This window comes from Bubalus kerabau, chromosome 4, assembly GCF_029407905.1.
Source record: "Bubalus kerabau isolate K-KA32 ecotype Philippines breed swamp buffalo chromosome 4, PCC_UOA_SB_1v2, whole genome shotgun sequence".
NCBI lineage: Eukaryota > Metazoa > Chordata > Mammalia > Artiodactyla > Bovidae > Bubalus > Bubalus kerabau.
The window spans coordinates 163,052,273-163,076,664 of record NC_073627.1 but is presented as its reverse complement, the minus strand read 5'-3'; the positions used below and the strand labels follow the sequence as shown (position 1 = coordinate 163,076,664).

At 49.5% G+C, this 24,392-nt stretch overlaps 1 pseudogene; it reads right to left on the bottom strand.

Annotated features, from left to right (window-relative positions):
- LOC129651040 (liprin-alpha-1-like) overlaps window positions 1-23,565 on the bottom strand; it is a 30,006-nt pseudogene extending 6,441 nt beyond the window's left edge.
- Window positions 23,566-24,392: the final 827 nt, after the last annotated feature.

The window sequence follows — 24,392 nt, the reverse complement described above, 5'->3', positions numbered from 1 at the left end:
CTTGTGTGTGGGAGCTTTTTATGTTATTTTAGTCAACAGTCTTTATTATTCATATATCCATAGAAACAAGAATGTAGCAAAGGGAGGTGGGAGGGAGATTCAAGAGGGAGGGGATATATGTACACCTATGGCTAATTCATGTTGATGTATGGCAGAAATCAAATTGATATTGCACAGCAATTATGCTTCAGAAAAAAACATAGCAAGGTGGTCAGGAAAGTATGAAAAAACATTTCTCATATTTATAATCACAACTCTGTGTACATCTGGGAGCAGGCTGCCCACCATCATCACACCTCCCGCCAGCATCAGACGTTTGCCCCCAGCATCAGGCCCTAGTCCAGGATCAGGACCTCCCCCAGCATCAGGCCTTAGTCCAGCATCAGGCCCTCCTCCAGCATCAGGCCCTAGTCCAGCATCAGACCTTCCCCCAGCATCAGACCCTAGTCCCGCATCAGGCCCTCCCCCAATATCAGGCCCTAGTCCAGCATCAGGCACTCCCCCAGCATCAGGCCCTTCCCCAGCATCAGGCGTGGCAGCCCCACTTGTCTGACACTCCTGAGCACACTTAGGCAGCCCCAGAGCAGCAGGACGATAGCTCTTGCAGGAGGTGCATCTTTAGGAATCACCTGCGGAACAACAGTAGCAGCTGGGGCCTGTTTCAGGCCAAGGAGAGGCAAAGAAGAGGCACTTGTGCCGGAAGCAGCGGTGGGTGTGGGCACGTTTCAAAGCTCTGCTTCCTCCCCGAGGGGGCTTTGCTCTCCAGCTCTCTCACGTGGTCACTCGAGGGCCCCAGGGCTGTGTCCTTCCAGATTCACAGTCTCCTCGATATCTCAAGCCCAAGTCCTGAGTTGAGTCCCGGTCTGGTGTGGCAGAGGGCTGGGAACACACAAGCTCAAGGGCTGAAAGGATCCCAGGGGAACAGTCGGGCCCCAGCGGGTGGCAGAGCAGGGGATGAGGGTGGCCGCCCACAGAGGGCCCCGCAGCAGCACTGGAAGGAGAGCAGGGATGCCTTAGCTCACTCGGGGACGTTGCCCGGCCTCAGCGCCCAGATGTTACCACCAGCAGCTCTGGGGACGCAGAAAGCTCACTCGGGCCGTGTGAGTGGGCTCTGCTGACCATGGCCTCGGTTTTCATTCCGGTTCCATTCCGGTTCCAACTGTCCCTCCAAGGGCTCCTCTTCCGAAGGGCGCATTTTCTTGATGTGGGTGAACGCATCCCTGCTTGTTTCTGTCAGCACTGTTGTCGGTCATCGTGTGTTTTCCTCTTTACAATCTGTGCTTGCTGCTCTTCTAACTTAGGAGCAGCCCTTATTTTCTGCATTTCCTAGTTGTCAGCGTTCACTGGGGCTTTCCAGGTGGTTCTAGTGGTAAAGATCCTGCCTGCCACTGCAAGAGATAACAAGAGATGGGGTTTGATTCCCCTGGAGGAGGGCATGGCAACCCACTCGTCTTCTTGCCTGGAGAATCCCATAGACAGAGGAGCTAGTGGGCTACAGTCCCTGGGGTCACAGAGAGTCAGACACGACTGAAGCAGTTCAGCACACACTCAGGTTTTAGTTCAGTCGCTCAGTTGTGTCCGACTCTTTGCCACTCCGTGGACTGCAACACTCCAGGCTTTCCTGTAATTTACTATCTCCTGGAGTTTGCTCAAACTCATGTCCATCGAATCAGTGATGCCATAGAACCATCTCATTCCTGTTGCATCCACCAGAGAGGTGGCTGGGGCTCGGCAAAGTGCATGGTCACACTGCATGGGTGTGAACCTGCCCTCACCACTCCCTAACCGCATGACCATCACTGTCTCCTCCTCTGTAAATAGGGAGGTGGCAGCACCTGTTTGGTAAGGGGCACACACAGCATCTGGTATATAATCAATGCACCATCCATCTCAGCGTTATATTTATTAATAATAAGGATAGCATTTAATAATCTGCTTTTTCTCTCTTCTCACTTAACTGTGCTCCAGACCATATCTGTTTTACTTACCCCTATACATCCCACACCCAGCACAAACAAGACACTCAACAAATCTCTGGCTGAAGAGGCAGGAACATACCCTGTCCTTCAGGAGATGAAGCCGAGTGAGATGGGGGCCTGATAACACTGTGTGATGAGGAGACGCCAGGAGGACCTGTGTGGCTGTGGGATGGAGTAGGGGGCATGGGCAGAACCCATGATGAGCTCCTGGGGATGGGGAAAGTGGCAGGAAGAAGAGGGTGCTGTTCCTTGTGGGGTGTCCACAGATTTTACCTCACCCCTCACTGATGAGCCCTTAGGCCGTTTCCAAACACTTGTCACTGTTCTGCAGGAAACACTCATTGCCCAGCTCCTACTCAATCCATTTCGTAGAGTATGTTTCTAGCACTGCAGTATAAACATCTGCAATATTCATTCCGTGCTCTGTTCATCCACCCATCTGGCTAGCCATCTGTTCATCCATCCATCCACTCACTAATCCATCCATCCTTTAACTCTTAATTCTTCCATCCATCCACACATCCATTCATCAACTGATCCAATCATCTCGGACCCTAAAGAAGACAGACGCCTCCTCTGCTCCTCCCAGGAGGACACCCAGCGTGAGTGACAGGAGCCTCGTGGGGACAGTGGGGGAGACACAGAAGAGACACGCATGCAGACCCTCCTCCCTCTGAACGGTGAGGCACCCACCTGGTCCTAGCGCCTCCTTGCCGGGGTGTCCAGGCCGGCCCTTCTCCTTCTTGCCAAACAAACGACCGATGGAGGACTTGATGCCCTTCTTCTTTGGGGCTTTCTGCAGTGAGTCCTGGCTGCTGCTGGGGTTGCCCCCGGGGCTGTCTTGAGAGCCTGTCGAGCTTTGGGGAGAGAAAACAACCTTTAACCGGTGCCCTTGTGCAAACACACACCCCTCCACAAGACCTACTGATAGAACTGGCCACCCAGCAACACCCGTGCCTCAACCTCACAGCAGACAGTGGAGTCTGCTTCACCAGCCACACTCCACACGAGCAATGCAGGCTTCCGGCCACAAACAACGGCCCTGGGAAGCTGAGATTCTCTGCCTGGAGCTCTCCCCTGAGGAGGGCTTCACTCCAGACGAGCTGGTGCAGAGGGCCCTCCAACCCTCCCTCAGGGTCGCTGCTTGGCAGGTGACGACCCTCCCAGAGAAGGCGAGCTCCCCTGCTCTGGGCAGTTCCCCCCGCCTCTCACAGGGTGACCATCCCCGGCCGTGGCAGGAGAGTGACGGTCACCGTGCGCAGGGCTGCAGGTCAGGTGACCACATGTGCCCTCCATCGAGTGCTGCCTGGCTCACGACGGGAGCTCAGCAGGTGGGGGTCTGAATGAGGACAGGGTCAGTCACAGGAGGTGACAGACAGTCTCCTGAGAGGAGACCCCTGAGAAAAAGGGAGGGACCCTCAAGAACAAATCCGAGAGGCACGGAGCCATAACCATCAGGAACGCGTCCCAGACTGGGCAGACCTCTAGCAAGAGCAGGAAGAAATCTCCCACAGGAGTCAACACATAGAGACGGATGTTTTTTAAAATCACTGAGGTCACTGAACTCTTCTACCCCGGCACCTGAAGTTCACCACTAAACACAGGCACCGAATCCAGTGGGATTCCTTTACAATCATCCTTGCAACTCTTTGAAGACAAGAGGCGCAGGGCTCCTGAGACTAACGACGAGGCGCACAGGCCCCTTACTTGCGGGCGTCCCTGATGTCCTCGTAGCTGGCTCTGTGCTGTGACCCCCTGTCCAGCCGGTCTAGCCGAAGGAACCGCAGCAAGGCGGGGGTCGAGGCTTCACATTTGATGGCGGTCTTGTCATCTTGTACCTCTTCTGGTATAGGTGGCAGCTGAGGGAGTGAGGTAAGTGTAAAACTGGCTAACGATAGACTGTGTCAAAAAAGGCAATCACACAGGCTTTACATTATAACCAGAAACTTATTTGAAAACATATTAGCGATGCTATCCGCCAAGTACAAAAAAATGTGTTGTTCTAGCTTAATGCCATCTTAAAGGACTGTCTTGTTCAAGAGAAGCAGGGCCATGGGGCAGCGAGAGCACCCTACTGAGTGCAGAGATCCTGGCCAGGAGCCTCCCTGCAGCCAGGCTCCGCCCTCCTTTGCATCCAGCGACCCGATGGCCCCGACAGGCAGGACAGCGGAGCCACGCCAGCACTGTGAACCCTGCATGGCATGAACTGCCCTGATGAAAGGACTGTGTTCATCGCCAGATGCTGCTCAGGAGCACTACTAGCAAGAGTAAGAAACCTCTCAGCAAAGCCGTCCAGACCTTTCTGTTTGAAGGAGAAAAGGAAACAGCTTGTACCACCACCCAAAATCATGTTTAGTGATGATGCAGGTTACTGAACCCATGACAGCAAGTGAAGTACAGAAAAGGTACCTAACCCCTCCATGCGAACACCATGTGTCTGGCTTGTATTTCTCAGTAACATACAGACTGGGGGCTACACACTGAAGTACTTGCAGTTTGAGTGTAGTTCGCTCACTGTGGTTTACATAAAGTAAACTGCTGCTGCTAAGTCACTTCAGTCGTGTCCGACTCTGTGTGACCCCATAGACGGCAGCCCACCAGGCTCCCCCGTCCCTGGGATTCTCCAGGCAAGAACACTGGAGTGGGTTGCCATTTCCTTCTGCAATGCATGAAAGTGAAAAGTGAAAGTGAAATCGCTCAGTCGTGTCCGGCTCGTAGCGACCCCATGGACTGCAGCCTACCAGGCTCCTCCGTCCTAGATCTTCACTAAGAACTGATTGGTTTCAACCTAGAGGGGTGGGATGGGGAGGGAGATGGGAGGGAGGTTCAAAAGGGAAGGGATGTATCTGTACCTATGGATGGTTCATGTTGAGGTTTGACAGAAAAGAACAAAGTTCTGTAAAGCAATTACCCTTCAATTAAAAAATAAACTAATTAAAAAAAATGATCTCGCCTGGACTCCCAGCTTTTCCGCTGGTCCTGGGTCTGAAGACAGGAAAGACAGTGGTGGCAACAGTGTGGGGAACAGATTAACCCCTTTGGGGTCCAGACAGGTCTCACTTATACAGTTGCTACTGGGTGTGCGAGCCTGGGCACGGTGCCCGGCCTCTCGAAGCCTCAGTGTCCATGTCTGCTGAATGGGGATAACAGCAGCCTGGACCTCACCTGGGTGTCTGCGGGATTACATGACAGACTCGGAAAGCATTTGACACGGTGCCTGGCGCACAGAGTCACCTGCACACTGCTACCCACCATCATTAAATTGGCTTCCTCCAAATCTAACATCTATGGCTCTGAGTCAGTCATTTGTTTTTAAAAAACTCTAAGCGGAGATTCCATGGTAGTCCAGACATTAGGACTTGGCATTTTCACTGTCGGGACACCAGTCTGATCCCTGGTTGGGGAACTAAGATCCCATAAGCTGTGCAGCATGGCCAAAAAAATAAGTAAAGAAAATTTTAAAAGTAATAAATAATACTATATCTACTATAAATAAGCATGAGATGATTAGAAGGCAAACAAGTGGGATATAGGCAAACTGTTACAATGGTCCCAACGAATGACCTATTTCCAACAGAACCATCAACATATTTTAAGTGGTGGGTGAGTTTCATTACTTCCATTAAAATGTCAATTCTTCACCAGTACATAACCACACAGTGTTCATTCACGTAAAATGATAAGGACTCTCTAATACTTCACAGAGAAACAAAGGCATGCTAAATTACTAAATAGTTTACCTTTCAACAATGCTTCCTTAAATCACTAGGCTGATAGATGCATGCAAAGAAAGGAAGAGAAACCAGATTTATTGTGACTTTGAAACTAAAACTTCAAGAATCAGCATAGACAAACACAGTATAGCAAAAATGATGGCAAACATAGAAGTGAGATGACGATTTAGAGAACGTGTAACTGGAAACAGAACATTTTTTTTGACCACAGAAATTAAATAAGCTATTCAAGATTTACTAAACACTATAAATTATTACTCAGGAAGATACAATTCTATTACAACATCATGATTTATTAAAGCACAGCATTCTCTACAATAAAGGGCCTTAACAGTTGTCTCTTCTCAGCCAAACTTCTCTATACGTTAGTTTCTCTTAATAAAAAAGATGTTATACTTTAAAATAGTGATTTAACTGATGAGGAAGTTACCATAATACCTATTTTAACACTGAACAAATCTAACCACCTATTGGATATTAATGTAAAATGCTTACCTAGAATTTGATTTAAAATTTCTCAAAATAAATTGATTAAAGCAGGTGCCCTGTGAAAATATGTAAGAATGGAAGCTAGCATAATAGCAGGTGCAGTCTTTACATTTTATTCACCAGAGAAGATAGTTTTTTAAAGAGTCTAGTAGAGACATTAACTGTGCAAAAGCTGATGAGATTTATAGTCTTAAATACAAGCACCAACATAGAAAGGATATTGTGTCAAAAGTCCATTAATTCTACACTTAAGAAGATCATTTCTATAGGTAAGGATAATCTCATTTATGAATTACACATGATATGTAGTTGAGGATCCATCTACATTACGCTTCTAAGTACATAGTGATAGGCTAATTCAAACTTACTGCTCTGGGGGAAAAACACCATTTAATGAGACATGAAGACAAAGCACAAACCCGACTAAGCACACCCACAGCATTGCTATGACCAGAGCAGGTGGGAGGACGGGGAAGGGGAGATGGATGGGTAAACTACAGCCTCGGGGGCGAGGGGGGGCAGTGGTGGGAAGCTGCGCTCTGAATTGACAACCACTAAGCAGACAACAGGATGAGCCAGGAATTCAAAACCAATGATGAAAGCAGACGCACCGTCAGAGAACTCCAACAACAGGACAAAATATACACAACTGTTCTTTTACAAATACTCGGAAGGAAATCAAGCATGAAACCACAGAGAAATCGTCAAAGAATTTTAAATATCAACGAATTAGCCAATGATGCAAATTAGAAAAACAGTGTCTCCAAAGACCACACAATGGACTAGTTACCACTTCACATGCCGCTACAATGATTCACACTTAATTTAATGATATGCTGACTAACAATGCAGCTAACATGAAGTGGGTGGAACACCAAAAAAGGGACAATACAAGTGCAGTGACAAAGCAGAGTGTTGTGAACCTGATTTCATGGGTAAACAGCGATGCACTCACAAAACCTAAGCAAGCAGGGAAGAAAGCTGGGACACGTGCTTCAGAGCTGCACACTCTGTCACCAAAAGCCCTAGGTCGTCATCCCGTTTTCAGACTCGGAAGAGTGAAGAAGCCCGACCTCTTCCCTGGGGCCCTGGGGCACCGGGCTTTTAACCTGGTTTCACACGCAGAGCTGGCCTGAGCGCACGGCCAGGCCCATCAGCAAGCAGACCAGTTTAGATTCCTGGTTTGGTTCCCGCCGCACGCCCTGCACCCTGCAGCCAGGCATCCCCAGTGGGAAATGTGCTGCCCGGTTTCCACACGCCGTGAGAGCTGCCTACGGTTACTCTCACGAAGCGGTCTGCTCCCTGAGAACAGCAACTTCCTGCAGCTGCTGTGCCCAGCACAGGCCAGGCCCAGCGTTACAGAGGCAGGCTCTGGCTGAGTTCATGATGACGTGCTAAGCCGGTGGTCCAAATATCAAGACTAATTTGTCGCTGTGCGATTATGGAATGATCTCGCTCAGTTGTGTCCAACTCTTGGCGACCCCATGGACAGTGGCCTACCAGGCTCCGTGGTCCATGGGATTTTCCAGGCAAGGATACTGGAGTGGGCTGCCATTTCCTTCTCCAGGGGATCTTCCCAACCCAGGGATCATACCCGGGTCTCCTGCATTGCAGACAGATGCTTTACCGTCTGAGCCACTAGGGAAGCCCGATGAAAGACTAGGCAGTTTTAAAAATCTTAGACCTCTGAGCGTAGCAAATGTACCTGATTTTCTTCTGGGTAAAAAGAGAAAAAACAAACAAAGAAAAGAAAAATAGTGTGCTCGGGGAGGGACGCGGCATGGAGGAGGCCGACACATACCAGAGTCATGATGCCCTGCTTGTCTACCTTCCGTGCAGGGCTGTGCCGCCTCCTTCAGGGCTTGGAGCGCCCTCTGATGCGCGTGCAGGAGCCGGCATGCGAGGAGGCAGGATTCAGGTTGAGGGAATTCAAGGATTTCAAACGACGAAGGTTGCTTGAGCTCCCCTTGCCCACCCTGCTCTCAATCCCCTTGGCCCGCTGCTCTGTGTTCTCCTTCTTTTCTTGGATCAACCTAAAATAGAATAAAATCATCACCTGCCTTTGTCAGCAGAGGAATGTGTCTGGACAACAAATTTGGGCTTGCATTCTGTGTCACGATTAGCAAATTCCAGGAACAGTTGCTCAATTAACATCTCAGCAAAAAGGTTCAACTCTCCCTCTTTGGAATATTCTCAAACTTAGAATAACTTATCATTGAGTCTTACAAAGTGGCCCCCGATCATTCACGTTTGATTTGACTTATTTACTCTATCTAACATTCTGATGGGGTCTGGGTGGTGACTCTCTCTGTGTCAGAAGACACCTGAATTGACAACCTTTACCTTCCCTGCTCTCAGGGCAGAGATGCACGTCAGTGCTTCAGGTCTTTTCCATTGGGAATCGGGAACTCTGTATAACCAAAACAGCGATTCACGAGTAAGCTGGAGTTTCTAATCACGAGTCTCCAGACCAGATGAAGGGCTGAGTTGATCTTTTCATTTTTTTTTAAGGTTGTATATGTACAAACGCATCACTTGATGAAGTTCTCCACCAGCTTTGTGTGAGTTTCTGGATTCATGTCAATGTGCTGCATTAACCTAGAATTCACAGTTACTGCTCTTCTCCCCTAATGTGTCGTGGATGATTTTATATACAGGTTAAATACATGATTATGCAAATAAAATGGTTTTCAAATTAAAATACAAGATCCTTACAGGTAGTAAACTCTTCAGTTTCACTTCTACTTATACATCTTGAAAGTTTTTCACTGTTGACAAGCTGATAGACAGAATTTACCTTTTACATCAAGTCAACTTGTTGCATAAGAAAAAATCACTTTTACCTGACCACTTGCTGTAAAAACAAAAATATTAATATATAACCGTTCCAAATTTCCTATGGGGATGGGGAAAGACAGTCTTTCTGAGCTTGTCTGTGGCTCAAACACGGCCCATAAGGCAGTCTGTCTCGGCATCAAAAGTGCAGGCGGCACTATCTGCGTTTGCTGGCTGTGCCGTTCACCCCTGCCTTTTGCCCGAGCCCCCCGCACTCGACCGGCAGAAACAGGCACCTCGGCCAGGGCTGACGGGACGAGAACAATCTGAGCAGCAGCTCTGCCAGGTCCTGTGCAGGGTCACCGGCCTGCGGCCACTCTGAACGTGGACTCGGGACGGGAGGCACAGGTGCGTGGGTGTGGCACCAGGCAGGCCTCAGGGCCCCCAGCCACCCCGCTGCACCCAGACCCCAAGGCCCCCTGCTCACCACGAGGCGGGCCTTTGGGTTCTATCCTGTTTTGTAAACTGTTAGAACTGCCAAGACTGTGTCTAAAGAAAACATTTTAAATATACTGATGAGATGAGAAAAACTCAAACACATGTCCTGAGAGTAACATACAGTAACATATCACTATCTTACCACAAGCCAATCTTCACACTGTATTAAGTTAAAAAGGAAATGCAGATCTGAGTGGGAATTTGCCAACCCCAGAACCCCAGCTTTTCTGTTCCAGGTTGCTTTTCACCAGAACGTGGGAGGCTCCGAGGGACACACGAGGGCGAACCCTCAGTGCCGGAGGATGCACGGGCCGCAGGAGACACCGCCTCGGCACCTCACCCACCTTGGGGCCCAGAGCCGAGAGGGGGACACCCCACAACACCCGCCCCCGCAGAGTGCCGACACCACACTGTGGACAGAATGCCCTGGCTGACTGAGCTCTATAATCAAGGGCAAGCTCAGAACTGAAACTTCTGGAAGCAGACCTGAAGTCCGTTTTCTTACTAAGGAACACTCAGACTTCTCTAAGCAGAAGACAGCTCCTCAGAGGAACCGAGTTTCTGGGGAGTTGGGCTCAGGCACACCCACCGGATCTCTTCGTTGATCTTGTCCAGCTGCTCCTGAATCAACACGGCCAGAGTCTCGGCATCGGCCTGCCCGCTGGGCGACAGCAGAGAGGCCGAGCTGAAGAGGGTGACCCCGTCACCCTCGCCGTCATACACTCCCTCGTCACTCTCGAATGCCTGGGCCACGTTGGCTAGCATGCTGGCTTGCTGCCCGTGCTCCCGGTCCTGATCCTTCAGGGGCTGCACCTGGGCACGACAGGACCACGTCTCGTCAGCGACATTCTGGGCAGCTCAAGTCTATCAGGAACTGAACACAATTTTACATGGAAGCCCTGACTTTGGGCAAATGGGCCATGCTTATGAGACACTGCCATCTCTTAAGCGAGCAGTACTGAAGAAACGGGCAGGAGGAGAATCCAGTTCCTAGATGGCCTGGTGACACTCAGGTCTTAGTGTGGACAGAAGGCAATCCTATGAGGTTATTCACAAGGGTGGGCTGATGGAGTCAGAGACAAAAACCGAAAATTAAAAAAATACATTCATGCTTCCGTCAGCCAGGCTGAAGGAAAATTAGAAAAAAATCCTTCAGCTCTGCAGCCGCTGGGTCCCCCTCAGCGGTCATCACTGGTCCTAGTTCACCAGGGAGTGCCGTCCTCGCGGGTTCCCAGCCCTCCATTTCCCAGGCTGGTCTGAACACGCACAGACAGGAGCGAGCAGGGGCAGCCAGGGGATGGGAGGGCCAGCCCCCCGCGGCTCTCTTCTCGGGGCACAGGCCCTTGGGCTGTTCTGGGGATGGCCCCTCACACCGCGAGGGTGGCTCTGTCATCTGAGATGCACGGGAGAGTGCCTGCTGGGCCCCGTGCCGCCCTCTCGCTCTCAAACCTCACACCCTTCTCTCCACAAGTCTCCCCCCACTGCCCCACTCTCACCCACGTCCTGCCTTGATTTCCCAGATATGACCTCAAAGCAACCAAGGGGCAGCCTCGAGGTGCTGGCTTGCCGGCTCCCTGTCCCCCGTGGCCAGTACCCGCACCCGCTGTCTTTGTCACGACCCCTCCCCAGGGCTGGGCCACCCCTTTTTGAGCCCATGGAAATAAAACCTGTCACGGCTTCCCCAATAAGGCATCGGCATTCAAATATTTTTAAAGCAAAACAAAAATTGACTTTGAATTGGCTTAGTCATAAACAGCATCCCAATCGCAACAGCCTCTGAATAGCAGTTCTGAAAGTAAGGAAGTGCACCCCCGATCAGGAGACCTTGTCCTCTCTGCCTAAGCAGGGAGGGAGCCTCACTGCAGGTCTCAGGATGGGAGTCAGAACCACAGCCCCCCGGGAGCCCGCGTGTGAGGCTCTGCAGTCAGGCCCAAGAACACAGGTATGGTGGGGACAGTACTGACACTTGAGGCTGGACCTGGGATCCCCACTCCATTTCCTGAATGGTCTGCATCACTGTGTGGCCAACCCTTCTGGGAAACCTCTCTCAGGACTCTCTGATGCGAGCCCCCACCATCGCCCTTTCCTGACAGGCCTTCTGTCACAGCAGAACTATGGTTCTCCTCCTGCCTAGGAGCAGCCATCCTACACACACACACCATGTCTGGACCAGCAGTTGGGCATGTGGGACTCCAGCGCCATGTCCGAGGCAAGCACCTCCACAGCTGGGCACCATAGGCCTCAGGCTGTCACCCTTAGGTTTGTCTGAGGGGCACTAGTAAGGTCCAACTGTATCCCGAGCAGCTCCCCGGCCTGGCTGGTCAGAGCAACAAGCAGCCTCTTTGAACGTGGGGACCCCCTGGCCCCTGCCCACCACCTACGGGTGACCACATCTGGCCCTGCTCCCAAGGTTGGGTGCCTGGACCAGCAGACAGGGCTATACACACACACTCGACGGCAGAGACCTGAGCGGCAGAGACAGCAGAACTGGCCCCCGCCCAAGCCACGTCTCTGGCCCGGACGCGGCCTCCCCATCAGCACACGCACCCACAGCAGCTCCTTCTTGTTCTCCTCCAGTTGGGCCTCCATCTGGCGCAGCCTCTCCTTGATGTTACGGTGTCTCTCTTCCACCTGTCGGCCAAGAACAGCGTCAGCTCTGCTCGCAACGACCCTGTCCTGATGACACGCGGGCTGTGACCGCAGGGGTGGCAAGCGGGCTATGCTCTGTGCAGACCACTGGCTCCGGGTTCGCGGGAGGCACGCCCGCTCGCCTGCTCACGCAGCCAGCGCAGCTTCGCGTGTGACACGTGGCTGACGGAGGGTGCTGGTGACCGGCTCGTGAGAGGAGACGTGCTCGCCCCCGCCCCGGGCCCCGCACCCGCGGCCGCTGCACAGCCTCCTCAGACTGCCTGTGGCGAGCCAGCGCGGGCAGGGCAGTGGCAAGCACGGGACGCACAAGAGCACACATTCTACCTTCCTAAGCTGGGAGGTCAGTTCCAACAGTTTAGCCTCCTTAGTGACAGAGCTTCCGGAAGACCAAAGTTCAGACTACAAGGCCGACCGGGGACAGACAGCAGAGATGTCAGGGGAGAGAAGAAACCAACCCTTGAGAGGAAGATCACAGGCAGAAGGGTGCCCCCTAGGCGGCTGTTAGTGATCCTGCTCTGGGAGGGTTTGGGAGCACCCGGCACCACCGGCCTCCCGCGAATGGCAGGCCCCTCAGCCGCTCACTGAGCTCTGGGCAACGCTCCGGACAGCCGCACCAGCACAGGCCCACCTCTCCATGCCCAGCCAGTACCCACCAGCAGTGTGGGGCAACACCTTTCCCACCAGAAGGACGGGGTGGCTGGCGGGCTGTGGGGAACATGCCCCCAGCAGCGCCACGGGTCCAGGACGCGGCCTCTCACCCGTGGGCTCCCGGGGACTGCAAGCTGGGAGTGGGGCCCCGGGTCTGCACCGTGCCCCGCTGTGACTTACTCAACAATGTATGAATCAAGACTTAAAACTGTGTTCATTACAGAGCTATTTTGGCCATCTCTTAAACGAGAATGGGATTTTTCTAGCTCTCTATCCTGCTAGGCTTTGAGGTGCTGACTGAACTCTGAGCAGCAGTGACTCGGAGCTGAAGCGTCCTGGGGACACTCAGAACACAGGACAAAACTGGAGGGAAATTAACGGAGGGATGACACGGGAGCCGGGACTGTCTGACACTCAGGGCGTGCTCCCATCTCAGCCGGGCAGCACGCTCCCGCGGCTGCGCTCCTTTGTGGACTGAGCAGCACGGGGAGGGGCACGGTGGGACAGCATGGAACAGGCCCTCCCCGCGCCAGCCCCGCAAGGACCCAGAGCAGCACCTTGGAGAGCGCGGCCACCCGCTGAGCCAGCTCAGCCTCCACTTCTGGCAGCGTCTCCGCCCTGGGCAGCGTCTGCTGCAGCTTCTGCTCCTCCAGCTCCAGGTGCTCCTGCAAAGGTCGGTTTTTATCCTCCTCCTACAAAGGGAGAGCAGAGCATCCAAACAGGCCAAGTGGTGTAGCCGCTGCCGTTTTTAGTAAGCTGAGACAAAACCTAAATGCACGTGTCTACTGGATTAGTTCTGTTTCGGAAGCTGCGTCACGGGAATTTTTCTCTCTGTTCCTGGGCTTGGTCTCAGTGGGCAGAACACCTCCTGCCAGAGTATTTGCTTTTCCTAAACGTCCCCATGAATAGTATGAAAAGGCAAAATGATAGGATACTGAAAGAGAAACTCCCCAGGTCAGAAGGTGCCCAATATGCTACTAGAGATCAGTGGAGAAATAACTCCAGAAAGAATGAAGGGGTGGAGCCAAAGCCAAAAGAATATCCAGCTGTGGATGTGACTGGTAATAGAAGCAAGTTCCGATGCTGTAAAGAGCAATATTGCATAGGAACCTGGAATGTCAGGTCCATGAATCAAGGCAAATTGGAAGTGGTCAAACAAGAGATGGCAAGAGTGAATGTCGACATTCTAGGAATCAGCGAACTGAAAAGGACTGGAATGGGTGAATTTAACTCAGATGACCATTATATCTACTACTGCGGGCAAGAATCCCTCAGAAGAAATGGAGTGGCCATCATGGTCAACAAAAGAGTCCGAAATGCAGTACTTGGATGCAATCTCAAAAACGACAGAATGATTTCTGTTCGTTTCCAAGGCAAACCATTCAGTATCACAGTAATCCAAGTCTATGCCCCAACCAGTAACGCTGAAGAAGATGAAGTTGAACGGTTCTATGAAAACCTACAAGACCTTTTAGAACTAACACCCAAAAAAGATGTCCTTTTCATTACAGGGGACTGGAATGCAAAAGTAGGAAGTCAAGAAACACCTGGAGTAACAGGCAAATTTGGCCTTGGAATACGGAATGAAGCAGGGCAAAGACTAATAGAGTTTTGCCAAGAAAATGCACTGGTCATAACAAACACCCTCTTCCAACAACACAGGAGAAGACTCTACACATGGACATCACCAGATGGTCAACACCAAAATCAGACTGATTATATTCTTTGCAGCCAAAGATGAAGAAGCTCTATACAGTCAGCAAAAACAAGACCAGGAGCTGACTGTGGCTCAGACCATGAACTCCTTATTGCCAAATTCAGACTTAAATTGAAGAAAGTAGGGAAAACCACTAGACCATTCAGGTATGACCTAAATCAAATCCCTTATGATTATACAGTGGAAGTGAGAAATAGATTTAAGGGCCTAGATCTGATAGACAGAGTGCCTGATGAGCTATGGAATGAGGTTCGTGACATTGTACAGGAGACAGGGATCAAGACCATCTCCATGGAAAAGAAATGCAAAAAAGCAAAATGGCTGTCTGGGGAGGCCTTACAAATAGCTGTGAAAAGGAGAGAAGCGAAAAGCAAAGGAGAAAAGGAAAGATATAAACATCTGAATGCAGAGTTCCAAAGAATAGCAAGAAGAGATAAGAAAGCCTTCTTCAGCGATCAATGCAAAGAAATAGAGGAAAACAACAGAATGGGAAAGACTAGAGATCTCTTCAAGAAAATCAGAGATACCAAAGGAACATTGCATGCAAAGATGGGCTCGATAAAGGACAGAAATGGTATGGACCTAACAGAAGCAGAAGATATTAAGAAGAGATGACAAGAATACACAGAACTGTACAAAAACGATCTTCATGACCCAGATAATCACGATGGTGTGATCACTGACCTAGAGCTAGACATCCTGGAATGTGAAGTCAAGTGGGCCTGAGAAAGCATCACTACGAACAAAGCTAGTGGAGGTGCTGGAATTCCAGTTGAGCTATTCCAAATCCTGAAAGATGATGCTGTGAAAGTGCTGCACTCAATATGCCAGCAAATTTGGAAAACTCAGCAGTGGCCACAGAACTGGAAAAGGTCAGTTTTCATTCCAATCCCAAAGAAAGGCAATGCCAAAGAAAGCTCAAACTACCGCACAATTGCACTCATCTCACATGCTAGTAAAGTAATGCTTAAAATTCCCTAAGCCAGGCTTCAGCAATATGTGAACCGTGACCTTCCTGATGTTCAAGCTGGTTTTAGAAAAGGCAGAGGAACCAGAGATCAAATTGTCAACATCCGATGGATCATGGAAAAAGCAAGAGAGTTCCAGAAAAACATCTATTTCTGCTCTTTTAACTATGCCAAAGGCTTTGACTGTGTGGATCACAATAAACTGTGGAAAATTCTGAAAGAGATGGGAATACCAGACCACCTGATCTGCCTCTTCAGAAATTTGTATGCAGGTCAGGAAGCAACAGTTAGAACTGGACATGGAACAACAGACTGGTTCCAAATAGGAAAAGGAGTACATCAAGGCTGTATACTGTCACCCTGTTTATTTAACTTATATGCAGAGTACATCATGAGAAACGCTGGACTGGAAGAAACACAAGCTGGAATCAAGATTGCCGGGAGAAATATCAATAACCTCAGATATGCAGATGACACCACCCTTATGGCAGAAAGTGAAGAGGAACTAAAAAGCCTCTTGATGAAGGTGAAAGTGGAGAGTGAAAAAGTTGGCTTAAAGCTCAACATTCAGAAAATGAAGATCATGGCATCTGGTCCCATCACTTCATGGCAGATAGATGGGGAAACAGTGGAAACAGTGTCAGACTTTATTTTTCTGGGCTCCAAAATCACTGCAGATGGTGGCTGCAGCCATGAAATTAAAAGACGCTTACTCCTTGGAAGGAAAGTTATGACCAACCTAGATAGCATATTCAAAAGCAGAGACATTACTTTGCCAACAAAGGTCCGTCTAGTCAAGGCTATGGTTTTTCCTGTGGTCATGTATGGATGTGACTTGGACTGTGAAGAAAGCTGAGCGCCAAAGAATTGATGCTTTTGAACTGTGGTGTTGGAGAAGACTCTTGAGAGTCCCTTGGACTGCAAGGAGATCCAACCAGTCCATTCTAAAGGAGATTAGCCCTGGGACTTCTTTGGAAGGAATGATGCTAAAGCTGAAATTCCAGTACTTTGGCCACCTCACGCGGAGAGCTGACTCATTGGAAAAGACTCTGATGCTGGGAGGGACTGGGGGCAAGAGGAGAAGGGGACGACAGAGGATGAGATGGCTGGATGGCATCACTGACTCGATGGACATGAGTCTGAGTGAACTCTGGGAGTTGGTGATGGACAGGGAGGCCTGGCGTGCTGCGATTCATGGGGTCGCAAAGAGTTGGACACGACTGAGCACTGATCTGATCTGATCTGATCTGAAACGTCCACAAAGAAGTCTTTAAAAAAAAAAAAGTTCTTATATATTAAAGAAGATCAGTTTTCTGTACAAGCATATTCATTCTTATTGACAAGTTAAGGGAATAAGGGTTCAGTACTGACCCTTCTTAAAACATCACCAGAATCATCATTTGAAGGGAACCCTACCGACCGCAGATGGCCACGGGCTTGTAAGCCACAACACGGCTTTCATCTTCTCTGAAATACAGACCTGATCAGAGTGTGCCTGGTGAAATGCCAGTCAACTAATATTTGTAAATGCACGATTATTCTTTTAACAGATCTTCTTACTCTGAAAAACTTTCAATGTAGAACATTTAGATTCTTGTTTGAAAAAGAAAAAAAATTAAGTTATCTATACGCTCGGGTTCCTGAGAGGTTAGCATTTGCTTCTAAGCAGTTTTCTTATGCTTTCTGTGTGGGTATTACTCTATGTACACACATAAACAATATGATATGCTTTAAAACCCTCAGAAAACAACAGCATATGGTACATAGTATTTTCTTATCTGCCTTTTACAGCCATTATTTTGTATATCGTAATGCTCTTAATTAGCATTTCGCATCATAAATTTCAATGGCTTTCTAGGATTTTATTTTTGTGGTGGGGCCAATGATACACTTTGTCACACACACCAGACTGACTCACTTTGTTTTGGAGAAGCCAGATTTGGTTTTCCTGGGTAAGTCCTGATTATCTGAGACCACACGGGAACAGGAGCGAGTAAAGCTCACCAAACCATAGGAAGTACACACCCTAATCAGACTGGAGCTCTAACCCTGCCTTTTGTCACAGAGACCCCAGTTCCCAACAGGCAGCCAGCTGCCCTGAAGTTCCCTGCTGCTCTCTGCTCTTTCAGGAAAAATGCTAACAAGCCAACAGATTCAAGTCAAGTAAAACAAAAGAGTCAGGAGTGGAATTCCACAAAATGGTTAAACCAAATCCCAAACCATTCAAACCTGTAAGTTGCAGTCACCCTCAGTTTTTAAACATTGTATTTCTTTTCAGTACAGTTGATTTATCATGATGTACATCCACACTTTCGAGCACAGTATTTTCGGGTCATAAGAACTTTACACTGGGACTTGATTTCCAACATGGGAGTCACATGAAAAGGTCTTTACCTTCCTTCCTCAGTATTCACTACTATAAAAGTCAGACACAGGTCAGTAAAGGCCATTACCTGTCGATGCAGAGAATCCTTATTTGTGATTTCATTTTCAGGTTTATCATCAAGGTCATGCACAGAGGAGGCTTTGCGCTGTGCGGCAAGGTAGCGTTTCTCAAGTGTAGTGATTCTCTTCTCCATGTCCTCCTTCTGGGCCATGGCCTACACCGGGCATTACAGAGGAGAAAAGTAAGTCATTATCATGGAATACTCCAGCACACTTAAGAGTAAAAAAGCTGGACTAAATCCTAAGTTTCAAATCAAACACAAAATTAGCATCCTCAAAAGTAAACTCCTAGACATGGCAGTTTTCTTAGACGTGAGCAAAATCGCGCGTACCTCAAATGTCACATTTGCCACAATGGCACCCATCTGTCTTAATGTCTGTCTGGCCACTCGATTTACCAAGCTTCTTTTCTACATAATAAACCCAAACAGCAAACAAAAAGTACACTAAACTACCCTGTCATTGCAAGAATTCCAGGAGGGAAGGGATCTGGCATGAAACGAGGACCTCTGTCTCCTACACCATACAGGCGTGCTTGACCCAGAACAGGGAGGGACCTTCAACAGATCCAACAGGGAGCTCTGAGGTTCATTTCCTCAGGTAAAGTTGGAAAAATCTCATGCAATTTCCTCAAAATTAAAGTAAGAATATCAATGAGTGGAAACACAAGTCAAAGTGTAACACAACTGGAAGCAGCCTTCTCAAGCCTAGTTCTTCTAAAGCAGAGTTACACCACATGTGTGAAACGCTCACACCAGGACCAGAACTTGCTGCCGGTGCAGCTCCTGTCCGCCAGCTCAAACTCCATTTCAGGTCCCTCCGTAGTCACTAAGTAACCAATGTAGTCCTGACATTAAAAGTGAAAGGTTCTAAAAACGCTTTTTCCAGAATTCTCTACATATTAAACTCTGCCACCTAATCTCCTCCTATTGCCAAAGAGTAATGTGAACAGGTTATACAAAGATGTGCAAATATTTCTGTTTTGAGTTCTCACACAGAATTACTCACACCAAGCTACTAAACAAGTCCACCTGCTGGAAAACATGTTGGAGGGGTTCTCTCTGAGACGGTCTCACGGTGGAGGGGTGGGGCAGGGTGGGCTGTCTGCCTGTGTACAAAGGAAAGCTGAGGAGGAGGCCTGAGCCCCCAACACTCTTCTGTTTTCACAATCACTGTTAGGTAGTTTCTCATAAATCATGATACCCGCAGACATGACCACCAGAAGCATCATGATTCTACATGGTTACACAGCACGGGCCTGAGGATCTGAGGGTGAGCAAATGCCACTCGTCTTGTCTGACCGCCGTATCACTGTCACACATCCCTTCAAGGAGCGGAACCTCAGAAACTAGAGAAGATGGCCAGGCAAGCTGCCTCAGCAGAGCCCACACAGCATGCTCCCATCTCTCCGAGAGAACGGGCTCCACAGACGTCACCAGGCTCGCCAGAGTGAATCAGAAGGAAATTTCAGCATCATCGGGAATACATTCAACAGGCAGGTAGGGGGATGAACTGGGAGACTGGGGTTGACACATATACACTACTGATACTATGCATAAAGTCAACAATGAGTAAGGACCTACTGTACAGCACAGGGAACTCTACTCAGTGCTCTGTGGTGAAGTTAATGGGTAGGAAATCTAAAAAAGGAGATGTGTGTGTGTGTGTATATATATGTGTATATTTATGATTGATTCACTTTGCTGTACAGCAGAAATTGACACAGCAGTGTAAAGCAACTATACTCAAATCAATGAATGAATGGATGAATGAACTTTTTAAAAAGGAACACACTAGGCCCCCTAGAACTTGTAGAAATGAGCAGCCCACACCCAGGGTGCAGCACAGCGCTAGGGCTACCCTTATGTTGGTCCACTGCCAACGGACCGCCTGGACCAGGCCTCTTCTACCCCGAGACCTCGACGCAGAGGTGGGGAGGCAGCCAGTTGCGGTCTCGCCAGAGCTCTGCTCTTGCTCACGCAGCCATCCCCAGGCTGAGACCACCGGGAGAACAAGGGACCCACATTCCACCTCAGGACAACAGACACGTCCACCGTCACTCACTTCGCGGAGGTCCCGCTCTAGTTTCACGTTTACTTCCTCGGACTTGAGGAGGTCCTTCCTGGCCGTGTCCAGGTCCTCCTCCATCTCTGTCACCTGGGCAGAGAGGGCTGCCAGAAGCTCCTTCATCTGGCTCAGGAGCTCCTTCATCTGGCTCTCCCGCAATTGGTTGTTTATGATGTCCTGGAGCTGGATCACCCGAGCCAGAGAGCCGTCGCGGGTTCTCTAAGGGGGAAAGGAAGCCTTAGACAGCCTTGTTTTGGGAGGCAGGGAACACAGCACTTCCGGGCAACCGGTGAGGTCAAAACTGCCTTCTGTGCTCTGGAGCTCACACGACTGCCACAGTCTCACAGAACTACATGGTGCTTTGGTGAGAGGTCCCAACAGCCCTGCACAGACTGGATGGTAAGACGAGAACCAGATCGAGTGGGACCGGGGACTTGCCTTTCCATCGGCGCTTGGCATGTTTTCTTGCTTGGGATTTACATCAAGCACCCCGTCCATCAGTATCTTTTCCGGGTTTTTCTTCTCTTTAAGAATCATCAGCTAAAACCAAAAGTTTGAATCAGAATAAAGAAATAAGTCAAGACAGCAAAACTCCATTTGGAAAAACTCAACTCAAAACTGAAATACAGCATAAAAAGAAAATACATGGTGATGCTATCCATCCCAAAGAGAACCAGGTGATTAGAGTCAGAATTTTGTCTTCTACTGGACAAAGGGGTACTTAAGAGATCCTGCAGCTCTGAGCCACAAGTCTAGGTTACTAGTCATTAAAATAACCCAAGTGGGAGGGTCCTCAATCAGAAAGATAAATAACATCTGATGTCCACTACAGCCTTCATACTTCTTTTAAATGAAAGGATACAAATGACAAACCCTTCACGGAAATTACACGATGACTGATCAAACTTATCTCTTTATGTGTGGCACCTAATTCTTCTTCTAACAAACTACACCTTTCAAGTGCTCCTCGTAATCGCTCTCAACTGAAATAAAAGGGGCCGAGTCACTGTGTGTTGAAGTGTGTATATATGTTAGTGCACGTCTTAGTGTACACTCACCCTAATTTAACACGGCTACTGTAACAGAAGACATTTAATACATCTCATTGATCTTAACGTCAAGAAAATCTGCTTATTAACAGCTTTAAATTCTAAGTTAGAGAGGGAAAAAAAAGTTCCTAAAATAATCCTATTACCTAGTTTTTAATTGCAAATTGATATACAGAATACAATAAATCTTGAGACATTTATGCCAACTAATACTTTTTACCTGGGGCTTCCCAGGTGGATCAGTGGTAAAGAATCCGCCTGCCAATGCAAGAGGGCAGGTTCTATCCTTGGGTCGGGAAGATCCCCTGGAGTAGAAGATGGCCACCCACTCCAGTATTCTTGCCTGGGAAGTCCCAGGGAGAGAGGAGCATGGTGGGCTACAGTCCACAGGGTCGCAAAGACTTGGACATGACTGAGCATGTACACAGGCAACACTTTTTAACCATATAACATTCTGACTTCTTACAGAAAAAATGTATTTACAAGAATTCAAGAAGCTCAAAAGTCAACCAGTTACATAAATACATGCATCATCCACCTAACAAGGCAGCAAGTGTCCAAATCCAGGACGGCCGGGTGGCGGGTACCTTCTCGTCCAGGGCCTTGTGGTACTCAAACAGTGATTTCAGGGCCGTGAGCACCTCCACCTTGCTTCTCATGCCGGCCGGGGACTGCGCCTTCTGCTTGCCCATCTTCCTCCGGAGGGACGGCACATAGCGTGAAACCAGGCATTCCAGGTGCTCCAGCAGCAGCTGCAGGGCGGGGCCAAAGGAACACCTTCAACCTCATACTTGAATTCAGGGCCGATAACTCCTCTCAGCCTCATGCTAACACCGAAACCATGCTAAGGCAAGTCGCAATCCCGCCAGTTCAGTCGAAAGTTAGAGTGGACTTCCCCAGTGGCCTAGTAGTTAAGACTCCACACTTCTGCAGGGGTCCTGAGTTTTAATCCCTGGTCGGGGAACTAAGACCTCACACACACTGTAGCATGGACAAAAATGTAAGTTAAGAGAACTCCCCCCTCAAATGTACTAAAATTATATTAGCTCTCATCATCAATTTGAAGCAAAGTATGAGAACCCCGATCTGATCCACCCCGGTCTGCTCAGTGGGAAGATGTGAAAAATGACTTGAAGACCAGACAGAGTTTAAAGACAGCAACACGGAACCCAGTGGTGACCCCCGTGGGGCAACTGTCCACACGTGAGAATCCCCCTACTGACCCTGGTGTTGTTCCTTTCAGCTCTCATCTCGGCAATCTCTTTTCCTCTTGCTAGAAGCTGCTCTTGGCATGCACTGACTTCTTCCGTAGGTGATGCCAACTCCTAGAAAACAGTTAAATGAGTAAGTAACTAAATGCAAACACAAATTAAAAAGAGAGCGAGACTGAAGACTGACCCTGTCAAGTCTCTCCAGCCTCCACACAGAGGGTCTCCCTGCCCCTCCAGAGAAGAGGGGTCCGCTGACCCCAAGACCACACAGACCACCACAACTCAGACCAGCCTTTAGCCTCCACCTCGATCTGGCAGGCACGCGGCAGGGGAGAACCTGGAATCCAAGCCTGCCTTCTCAAGACCCAGGGAAGTCTGAGAAACTTTCCTAAACATAAACCTAACAACAAACTGGACAAAGAGGTTCTTAAACGACACACAGACCAGTGACCTAGAACCACTGGGGACAGGGCAGAAGAAAGGGAAGATCTACAAGGCCACCAGGCTTTGGAGTGTTCCTCTGGGAAAAAGGCTGATGGCACCCCACAGCCATCTGTTAGCCTGACCCCACTGAAGTCACACAGTCATTCAATAAACTGGTTAAAGGGTTAAATTCATGTTTTATGTATTTTATCACAATTTTCGTGCACACGGTGCCATCTACGTGGTGAACTTGCTCAAACTGAACCACACGGCATCTTTCATTCTTCTATTTTTCTTCACACACATAAAAAAATCCTGGGCTGCATATCCTCTACTACACACTGAGCATTCAGCACCTAGAACACTGCCCAACACTTGTAAGAGGCATGTAGTAGACATGTGAACTATGAGGGTGTATGTTATACATGTAAGCAGTAGGTAGCCATCATTAAAATACTGGACACACTGTTCTGTGCTTTGTAAGATGGGAGACGATAAGGGGCTTAGCCTTTCTGCTTCAAGGACTGACTCTATAGCTCAATCCACGTGCCCCAGTGACTCCTCCAGCCAGCGTTTCCCTTCAGAAGGTGGGGCCCCCAGCCATCCTCCACGCAGCACCTGCACAACCACTTACAAGGTCAACCTGCTGGGGTCGATCTTGCCCAGAAGACCAAAACGCCCTGGCTGGCAGGGACCCCCGGCAGGGCCCACAACCATGCTAACAAAATGAAACACAGCCCCAATGCTTCACTGGGTAAGGGACAATCCCACGGGCCCAGCCCCCAGCTGTTCTCACGTCAGTCCGCTCCGCTTCCAGAACTTGGGCCGAGGCCGAGGTCTTCCTTGTCTTGGCTTTTGCCTTGGGGTTGCAGCGCTGGAAAAGTGCCCATAGGCGGGCCCTTCTGCGACCCATCCTCGCGTATGGGGGCAGTCCCCCACTCGGGGGCAACTGCTGTTTCACGGTTAGATAGCTCAGCACTGGAGCTATCACCACCGATCTCACACTACGGCCACCGCTATTCACACTACAACCACTGCTCTCACACTCACCACTCTCAGACACCACTCTCACACACCACTCTCACACACACCACTCTCACACACCGCTCTCACACCCCGCTCTCACACACCACTCTCACACACACTGCTCTCACACTATGACCATCAGCACTGCTGTCTCTAGAAGAAATGGCACGAAGGCTCTGCCTCCAGCATGTCTCCCAGGAGCCCAGAACCTGAAACCCACTCAGTCACAAGGGGCTCCATGGCAACAGGGGGGCTGGGCTCAGGCCCATCATCAGGGGTGCACAGAGGGGGGAGGGGCTGCCAAAAAGACGTCAGGGGAGTGTGGTGTGTGGGAGAAGGAAAGCCATGCCCACAGCTCAGGCCCACCGTCAAACATAACCCTGCAAGGATACTGGTTCACAGTCGAACCAAATAGTATAAACTGCTTCAGAAACCACCAGCACTAGGAATGAGCATGTCTTCTAAGTGGGCTTCTGCCTCCTTCACCCCCCAAACAAGTCTCCAGTGAGGCTACTGAAAGGGCACCCCTGAACTCAAGGGTGCCCCCAGAACCCACTCAGGTGAGGAGGACTCACCGCGCTAGCTGCCCCTCACTCTCACCCTGAGCTCGGTCCTCCCTGACTGACTCCCTCCCTCGAGCTCAGCAAGGGCTTGACCAACCTCGCTCCAGGCACTTAAAATGAACCCACAGTGGATACAGGAGTTCCGTCAATC